Raw genomic sequence first — 10,395 nt, 5'->3', positions numbered from 1 at the left:
CTTATTCGATTAATAGTTTGGAAAACTATAACCATATATATATATAAATATATATATATATATATATATATATATATAAAATCTACTCGGGATCCTCGACTCCCGGTTTTAGAAAATGTTTTCACCTTTGGGTCCCTATACTAAGGGTATATGCAATTTACCGCTATTCTCTAGCATAGGTATTATCAACTGAACCAACAGATATATATGGCAAGAATACGAAATAGGCATGCATATATATACCATATCAGCATGCTTCAATATATCGCACATTTGCTAATTAATCAACATGCATTTATCGCAAGATAATGCATATACACATATACATCACAACAACAGTATAACGGATAGAAAACTTGCCTGAGCGACTGGGGGTGATAAAAGGCTCGGGACGAGTCTGGTAACCTATAAACAACAAGTAAGTTGGAATTAAACCAAAGTCACTTGTAAATCTATACTTTAACTAACTTAGATTCTAACGCTTGTTTTGCGCTTACTGATTCTCTTAAGTCACTCGAGTACCCTCGGCTCCACCATTTTTAATAAATTAACCATTACGAGTTTTAAGGCGATTCTTTCGCGGGTGTCTTACCAACTGCCTAACACACTTACCATAATTGTTTCATACATTAATTAACCCTTTTTGGTCTTTAACCTATATTTCAAAGTAAGGCGAGGGGAAAAGTTTCGTTCGCGAAACGCCGTTACTTGAAACGGTCGTTTCTCCTAAACCGTGCATCGGAATCGAACGAACTACATATCAAAACGAAGCTCGTAACATGAGCTATCTAAACATGACAATTGTCAACATCTAGCAGGGGTTCTCTGGTCCTAATGTTATGAATAAAAGCAGTCTAAAGTAAATCGGACATTACGACGGCTATGTTTACGCGATTTCCCAATTTTAAACCATTCAAAAACCATCACAATTCAACCTCAATCCATTCATACAACCAAAGTCCATCCTTATCACATCATAACAGCCCCAATAAATTCAATATTAACATTTATACTTATGCCTAAGCTTGAATTTAACTATACTTAAGTTCTTTTAACCAAAACAACAAGATTCACCATTCCATTTCACTACCACTCCAACCCACACTCTAAACCACAAGCATTAAGCTACTACATCACCATAATAATCAAAATCATCTTATAATACAAAGGAATCTAGGGTTTGGAGATGATATACCTTCCTTGAAGTGGTGGGAGTAGCTAGGAAGCCTTAAGAAGCCTTGAGGAGTCTTAGGAAGCTTGGATCTTAAAGGAAAAACAAGAAAATCAAGTTAAAATTCTTGAAGTCACTATTCATTGTCTTCTTCATTGATTTATTGAAGACGATTGAGAATGAATGGGGTGCTTAAACTCATGATATAGCCATAACTATGCATAAGGATGATTAGGGAATTATCTTACCAATTTAGGAAGCCTTGATCTTGAGTTTTGAATTTCTTCTTCCTTTGCAATAGTAAAAGCCGAGAGCAATGAAGAAATAATGCCTTGGTTTTTTTTTTGTTTTGATGAAGAATGAATTATTTGGCTTGGTTGGTTGTAGTTTTGTTTTTGTTTTGGTAAATTACCTATTTGCCCCTGATTTTGTGTGGTTAATAATCCACCACATTTCCTTCCTTCCCATGTCATGCTTATGTCATGCTATGATGTCATCTTTCCCTCCTTGTCCTCTTCTCATTGGTTGGGTGACATCATCCCCACTAATCTCTTTGATTAACTTCCTAATTGTTTGCCTAATGACCGCTGATCTGTTATACGGTTCGCTTAACTTTCGTTTTCGTTTATCGTTTGAGGGATCATACCCGGGATCTTATTACTTAGGTTCCCTTAACCTTTCTCAATATATTATATTCCTTTTATGATCCTCTCTTATAATCCTTTAATATAAATCCTTTTTATCCTGTTACCTTATACTCAATTCTTTCCGTATCTAGTGGATTTCCGGAAAAAATCAAAGTGTTCGGAATTGGATTCTGGTGATCTTTACATACACTTATATACCATGTAGAGTACTAATAAAATCTCAGAATATCCATAACAGAACCCCTACATAGTGTGGCATGAAAAGTTTTCTCATTCAGCTAAAACACTATTCACAAGGGTTACAAAAAGTTCAAAATTTTGGGGGTTATTACAATAGTACTCTTCAATACCTTTATTTTGGTTACTTGAACTCCAAAATCCGATATCGATAAAACCTTCAAATCTCAGTTTGATTCTCAAGAACACTATGAATGTAGGGTTTTCCCGTAGTCCGGATCGGAAAAATCAAAACATGAAAAATGCTCAGAATATTCCAATTAGGTTAGAAAGGAGTTTTCTCGAGACTTCCAGGTTGGAAAAATATACAAACGATTAAAGTCATTTGGTTCCCGATTATATAAAATAGTTTATAATTACTCGGAAAAATAATTTATTAAATCCATAAATCCTTTATAAAATCATATAACAATAGAAAAATTAATAGAAAAATATCACAATATATATACTTTATTTTGGACATATTAAAATTAAAATACTCAAATTTTATCATATTTAAACATCTAAACACAGATACCACTTAATAAATAATTCACCAGAATTCATATAATAAACACATAATATTTATTTATTGACAAAATAATTACACTATATATCCCAGATGTTATACCAATGGGTTAAGGGTTTATAGGTGCATGTAGTTGCTGGAATTAGGGATTATTTCTTATGGCAGATCTTGGATTGGGGGATTCGTCCCTTGAGGCTAAGCCCCAGATGCCTCCATAGGGGTTTCTCCTTGTGTGAAGGCATACGTTGAGTGCGGAGGTATCTCCACTATTGAGGCGATCGTCCGTGATGGGATAGGACCATCAGTTCCACTTTTGTTTATGCTCCATGTGTTCACCATGGTTGTTGTTATTTTCCCATAAACGACGCCAAATTTTGCGGAATAAAAACTAGGGTGCGTTAGTAATTAATGCTAGGGTTTGTGAGTTTCGAGCTTTAATGGTTGTTCTCGCGGTGGGGACTAGCTGTCGTCGCAAGATGCCTATGTATCTCTGTGTTGTAGAGATTCAAGCCAAAACATAGTTCTAGGTTGATGGGTAAAACCCTTTATATAGAGATGAGTCTAGGGTTATACTTGTGTTGGGAGACTTGGTGGAAAAGTCTCATACTTAGATGGTAATTAGGACTCCTATAAGGGAAGGAATTCTAGATCCTTCATTGTAGGAATTTAAGTCCGTTTTGCACACATGTCTCTGCTCTTCTAGCAATATTGGACCTAGTCCGTGAACAACTCATGTTCGTGGACCTTGACGACCTTTGCTAGTGGGCTTTGACTGCTTAGGCCGTCTTTAGCCTGCTATGAGCCCAGACCAGCCTGGTCTGTACTTGACTTTTGATAAGAATTCCATGTGTAATTAATGTGACATTTAATGTTTCTTTATGATGTATTTTCTTTCCATATCAGACTCCTAAGACTCCTAAGTATGAGAAAAGCTTTCAAGAACTAAAAAGAAGGTTGGTTTCTACAACTATTTTGGCATTACCGGATGGTAAGGGAAATTTTGTAATATTTAGTGATGCATCACATAAGGTCTAATTTAGGGTTGAACATGGGTCGGCCGACCCGACCAAGCTGATCCGAACCGGCCCTATTTCGGTTGATCCAAACTGTTTTTTTTACAACAAGATACATATTTGGTTTGAAAAAAATTCTACCCGATTTAATTGGGTTGGATATCAGTTTTGATAATTTTACACCAATCCAACCCAACCCGACTAAACAAATATGATAATCTGTTAATACTGTAAATATGTTTAGGCCCATTTATTGGTAGATCCAAATGTAACTTATAACCTCATTCCTCATAATTCATTTTGAACACTATGAGTGAGAAAGAATAACGGTCACAGTTCTTTTGAAAGCCATGTAAAAGAACCAATAGCAGCATATAAATTTTTTTGACATGCTCTAATACAATCAAGTTTCATAATCAGTTAATAATATGTGTTAAACAGATCATTACCCTAAATTCTAAATATGATATATAAAGTTGATGATTGTATTATTTTATAATTATTAATATTTGTTTTGTATATTAAGTAAACTGATTAAACTGAAGTATTACAAATTGATTTGGGTTTTAATTTTTTTAAGGTTTGGGTTGTAATTTCGATAACCCAATTTAATTGGGTTAGGTTGTTAAAATCCGGTAATCTGCCCAACCTGAACCGTATGCACCCCTAGTCTAGGTTGTGAGTTAAAGCAAAGTAACTGCTTATGCATCAAGGCAGCTAAAGGATTACGAGGTGAGGTACCCGACACATGATTTAGATTGGCGGCCATTAGTTTTGCTTTGAAGATCTATATATATTATTTATACGGAGAAAAATGTGAAATTTACACAACCATTAAATTTTGAAATATATTTTTACTCAAAATAAGTTAAACATGCGATTAAGAATATGACTAGTTGTAACCACTCTTGCTAGTTGTGTTTGAGTTCTTCATCTGAGATTTTCCTTCTCAGTCATTGTTGTAAGGGGTTGAACTTTATCCTTGAAGTACCCGGGCTTCATGAATCTTATATTTGAGAACTTTTATGCCAGGTAGGCCATGAATTAATCCATTTCATCCAACTCATCAAGAGTGTAGTATTTTTTTCTCTTTTACTTCCAAAATGACTTGTTTTTTAGGTTCCTTGCATTTCTGCCCAATACGTTGTACAACTTGAATTTGAGATTCGGTTTCATTTTCAATCATCTTTTGATCACTTGCTATCAAGGAACTTGACACATCAACCACATGTCCTTGATTTAGCTTCAATGACTTTCTCTGCAACATCTCAAGTTTATAGGTTTTTAGAACTCCATATAAAACCTCCAAGGTTATTCCGCCTAGATCTCTTCCTTCCCTTATTGCATAAATTTTCCGTGAAATTGGTCAGGAAGAGTGAGTAATAACTTCAAGTTGACCTCCTCAGCATCATAGAACTTATCATGTAGCTGCAAGTCATTAATCAGCTTATTGAATCTCTCAAACACTTCAGTAATGCCTTTTTTTGGTTTAACCATAAAATCCTCATATTGTGAGATCAAGATTCTCCTTTGGTTTGATCATACCTCTTCAGTACCTTCACATAACATTTCTATCTTCTCCTAGATGTGCTTGGTTGACTAACAATTAATAATGTTGTTGTAAATAACATTATCAAGAGACTCAATCAAAAAGAGTTGCAAGCCACTGTCAAGTGAGACCTTCTCTCTCCCTGGCTCAGTGTATGTAGATGGGTATTTTGGAGCATAATGAGCTAGAATAACATCGCCTTGAGTTATTTCAGGTACCCTCACCATAGGAATGAAGGGTCCATGCTTTAGAATCTCAAGATATAGTGGATGAGTCATTCTGATGAACAACATCATCTTTTTATTTCACAAAGTTTAGTTTCCTTTGTCAAAGATAGGTATCTTGACACTGCTAAGCTTCTGTGCACTCATACTTCCAAGATCTAATATGTTTGCTTTCAGATTTTGCTATGATACCACTTGTTAGGTATGAAAAACGCACATAAGGGGGGTGAATGCGTGTTTCTTGATTTTTACTTGAAAATTTTATGAATTGTTTTCAAATAATCAAGTTAGTATGTAGGCTTGCTTTGAACTTAACAACTAAAGTACTTTGTAGTGATAATCTATTGACCGTAAAAGACACAGAAACACAATTATGAAAATGCACCTGATCTTTATTCAAAATCAATCGGGTTGTGCTACAAATCTAAGTTCTTGATATTAAAGAACTTAGCTTCTACTTCCAAGAATACAAGAGAATCTTGACTGTTTTGTTACTTCTGGAATAAAGGACTCGTGACATGCTTTATAGATAAGCATGCACAGTTTACATAGATTGCACTAAAATAAACTAACATATTTTCTAAACCTCTTTTGTCTATTTTTATTTCAAGTGCTACATATTTCCTTACAATCTTCCATGTCTGCTACACTCCTTGTCCAATTCATCTAAACCATTGATCTTGCACTCTTCAAGCTGTATTTGTAGAATTTCCAATTTAATGATAAAATGGTTTGTTGACTGGTAATTTGAAATCTCCATGATAAATGCTTTTATCGAGATCTTCAAAGTGTATAGAGATGTCTATATCACGATATAAAATGACTTGTCGAGATCTCCGCATCTCTGCATGTATTTGACTTGTCGATATCTCCACTTCTCTACATATATTTGGCTTGTCGACATCTCCAGTTCTCTACATGTATTTGACTTTTCGATATTTCCGCTTCTCTGCATGTATTTGACTTGTCAACATCTCCCCATCTCTACATGCAATTGACTTGTGGATAGGCAACTTGACTTCTCTACATGATAAATGACTTCTCTATAGAAAAATGATTTCTCTACATGCCAAATGACTTCTTTTTAGAAAAATGACTTCTCTACAGGCCACATGACTTCTATATAGGAAAATAACTTCTCTACATGTTTGAACAGTTTTCGATATACTTCTCGATATTCCTTGATCTGTGACTTCTCGACATTTGACTTAGAACATTTTTTAATTTACAGCATTATTCTTCTCCAAGCTATGTATTTTTATTTTGAGGTATGATAAGGATTGATCTTTTTTCAGAGATTTATTCCTTAACTTGTTGGTTGTTCAATGAAAAATATCCCATTCTAGTCTTCTTCAACATTCTTACAGACTCAAATAATACAATTACAAATTATATAATAATTACAAGTCAACTTAATCTTAGAAATGTCAATGTGACTTAATCTTGTTATAATAAGGCATATTGCATAACACAAATATTTTTATCACTATTTTTATGGGATGTCGAGTATTCGAAAAGAATAAATTTTAAAGACAAGTAAAAAAATAACTCTTTAAAAATCTTTTCTATTCATTTTTGTGGAAAACTTAACTCTTTAAAAATCTTTTCTATTCATTTTTGGGAACAAACAGAAATTTTCTTTAATCTCGAAAAAAAATTATGGAACAAGCAATAAACAACAAAAATAACTCAACCTTGCAACTCTCTGCTCATAAGTTTTTAATCTTGAACGATTATTTTTTAAACATTATTTTACTGTTTTAGAGCGAGTCCAATAATATTGTTAAATTAAATTTATCGATTGATATAATTTGAAATTAAAAAATATTTTGGGTGCTAAAATAAATTTTATGATATAATAATAGATGAAAAATAGTATCAAATATATGTGAATAAAATTAAATTCTAATTATTTAATTTTAAAATTTACAAACATATTTATTATTATTACTTTATTAATTCACTTTGATAATTGCATGCTTAGATACCAAATATAGTTACATAGTTTTGGGCAAGAAACATGTTAGGTCACACTTTCACTGTAGAGGGGGTGAATACAGTGTTTATTACAATCAAATCGAACTTCAAGAACTTAAGTAACAGAAAACAAACTTTATTGAAACAATAAACTTTGTTACAATCTGGAACTGTTATCTCTCAGTGATGAACAAAATATCACGAGAGCTGCTAGAGTTACAGTAAATAATATTCTCGATAATTATAACACTTATAGTGTAAACCCTATGTGTGTGTTTATATATTACACAGTTACAAGATAATCGCTAATTGATATGGAATATAATTCTGCTTCCTAATATATATCAATCAGATATCTTTTCTTCCAAGTATTCCATTCTTTACGGAATTCCTTCTTCATACATATCTCTTCTTATGTTTATCTTGATCTTCTTAACTTTAATCAGCTACTGTCCTTATCTGATCGTCCTTCAGCACTTAAGTTCTGATATCTATCTCCTGATGCTTATCTCCTGATAACATAAGTACTGATATCCCTTAAGTCCTGACTTCCAGTATAAGTACTGATCAACAGTTAAGTACTGATTTGTCCTGTTCAAATAAGATCTGAAATCTAAACATAAAACATATTAGCCATGACATTATCAAATATATCTAACAATCTCCCCCAACTTGTAAATTAGCAAAATATACAAGTTTAACAGATATTTGATGATGTCAAAAACATTAAGTACAAATGCATGAGAATTAGACAAGATAACTACAACTTACAGTCCTTAAAGCTTTTACCAATTCAACTTCTGATAACAACTTTAGTCTGTATACACATCAGAATTTAAGCAGTTGTAGATCTTCGACTTGGCTTCATCATTTTCTGATCTCTCTGATGTCAGGAGTTGTTCTGAGATAATTCTTCAACAAACATTTCTCAGCATATCTGAGTTCATCAATCATTCTCCGTTTGACATCTTTAAGCTCTGCAGTATCTTCACCAGTTTGAAATATTGCAGCTCTGAGATCATTAATCTTTGCTTTTCTCAACTCCTGATCTAGTCTTATGACATAAGCTTTGTCAGACTCTAGATTGAATTCAAGCCCCTTAATACCAAGATATGTTCTGATCTGTGCAGTATTAGGCTTCATATCAACAATATCACCATTGTGATTTCTGTACTTTGGAACATATATGCTGTCAGACTTAACAGAATAAAGTCTTTTCTGTCTCTGAATTTGTTCTTTCAAATAGTTTGCAGCAGTCCCTGTCAATCTGTCATCCACTTGAAGTAAGAATAATACATGCTCCAATTCTTCAAAATACTTCAATGGAATGGCATTTTGTCTTATATGATAAACCCTACCATCTGTCATGAAATACAACAAGATGTGTTCCTTCAAGTAGGTATGGTAAACCATTTGTACAGATTCCAATTGATTCAATCTTTCAGGAGTTGCTCCAATACCTGGTTCACTCAAGGAAGTTGGATCATTGGTAGTGTTGTGTACTCTTCTTTCATCAGCACTTCCCAATCCAGTTTTATCTCTTGCTTCCTTTCCAGTAACTACTCTAGCTTCAAAATGACTTGCAGTAGTCTTCAAAGATTGAGTTTGTTTTGCCTTAGTGAATCCTGGTAGGAGTGTTTTTGATCTTCCTTCTGATATCAAGTTAACTTGAGCTGTGTCAGAGGTTACTTGCTTCTTTTGAATATCAGAACTTTTAATTTCTTGACTCTGAACAACTTGAGCCATGTCAGAGGTTGTTTTAAGAACTTTTCTTGAAGTCAGAGCAAGATTATCTTTGTCATCAGTAATTTCTTCATCTTCAGGAGGTACATAAACTTTAACAGGTTCACCAACCTTTTCTTTACCCTTGGATCTTGGATCTATCTTTGGTTGTGATTTAGCAAATGTTGCTTCAGTTTGTGCCTTTTCTTTAATCACAATGCCTTTAAGTCTTGGAAGTGACTTTTTACCAGAAGCTTCAGATTTAGATGTGGCTTTCTTTGATTTAAGTCTAGCTTCTTCTTCCTTTAAACTTTCCAAGTCCATTCCTGGATTTTCTTGAAGAAATAACTGTCTTGACATTTCTTCATCAAGATCTAGAAGTTCATCAGAATTTATTCTTTTACCAGTATCAGAACTTATTCTCTTCTCAGTATCAGAACTTATCCTGTGACTTGCAATTTCAGCATTTCTTGATGAGAATCTTTTACCTTGACTATGACCTCCACCCATTCCAGAGTTTCCTTGGTCATCTTTTTCATCATCCTTTCCTTGCAGTGTCTTGTCATCCTTGCATTTGGACTTAATCACTTTCTCCCCCTTTTTGGCATCAGCAGGAAGTAGAAGAGAGATAAGCAATTCCACTGAAGATTGGATTTCAGTCAGTTGTGATTGCTGAGAAGCTTGATTTTGCAGAATTTTATCAATCTGTGCTTGTTGACGATCTTGAGTCTTCTCAATATAAGCAATCCTGTCCATAGATGGTTGAAAGAACTTTTTCTTATCAAGTTTCCAAACTTGTTCTTGTTTGATAAAGTTCTCCTGAATCTTGTGTATTTCTACATGAGTGGTTGAATGAAGACCTTGTAGATGTTTAGTACTCAATGCAGTGACACGAAGCTGAGTTTTGAAATCATCAGAATTTAACATTTCATCAGCTTTAGTCAAGTGCTCAGTAAGATGTAACGCAGATGGAATACATGAGACTGAGTTCCATTCCTTAGTCCACTCCTGTCCTGCAGGAGTTTCACTCCAAGGCACTGGAGGTTCCTCTGTAACAAACTTCTTTACTAGTTCAGACTTAGAAAGAGGAATATGTCCTGAAGGACCTGCTGCATCAGTATCTGCAGTTGGAGCAGCATCACCAGTATCTCCAGCATGTGCAGCATCAGAACTTATAGAATCAGTATCATCTGATATAATAGCAGTGTGAGTAGCAATGGAGGCGTCAGCATCCTCTAATTGCTGATCTGATGCTAAGTTCTGATCAACAGCCATATCCTGATGCTCACCTAAAGTCTGATCATCAGTGTCTAGATGCAGAGAAGGTGACGTAGATAATTCCGGAGT

The sequence above is a fragment of the Apium graveolens genome, chromosome 8 (genome assembly GCF_009905375.1).
Source record: "Apium graveolens cultivar Ventura chromosome 8, ASM990537v1, whole genome shotgun sequence".
NCBI lineage: Eukaryota > Viridiplantae > Streptophyta > Magnoliopsida > Apiales > Apiaceae > Apium > Apium graveolens.
Note: the sequence above shows the minus strand (reverse complement) of the source record.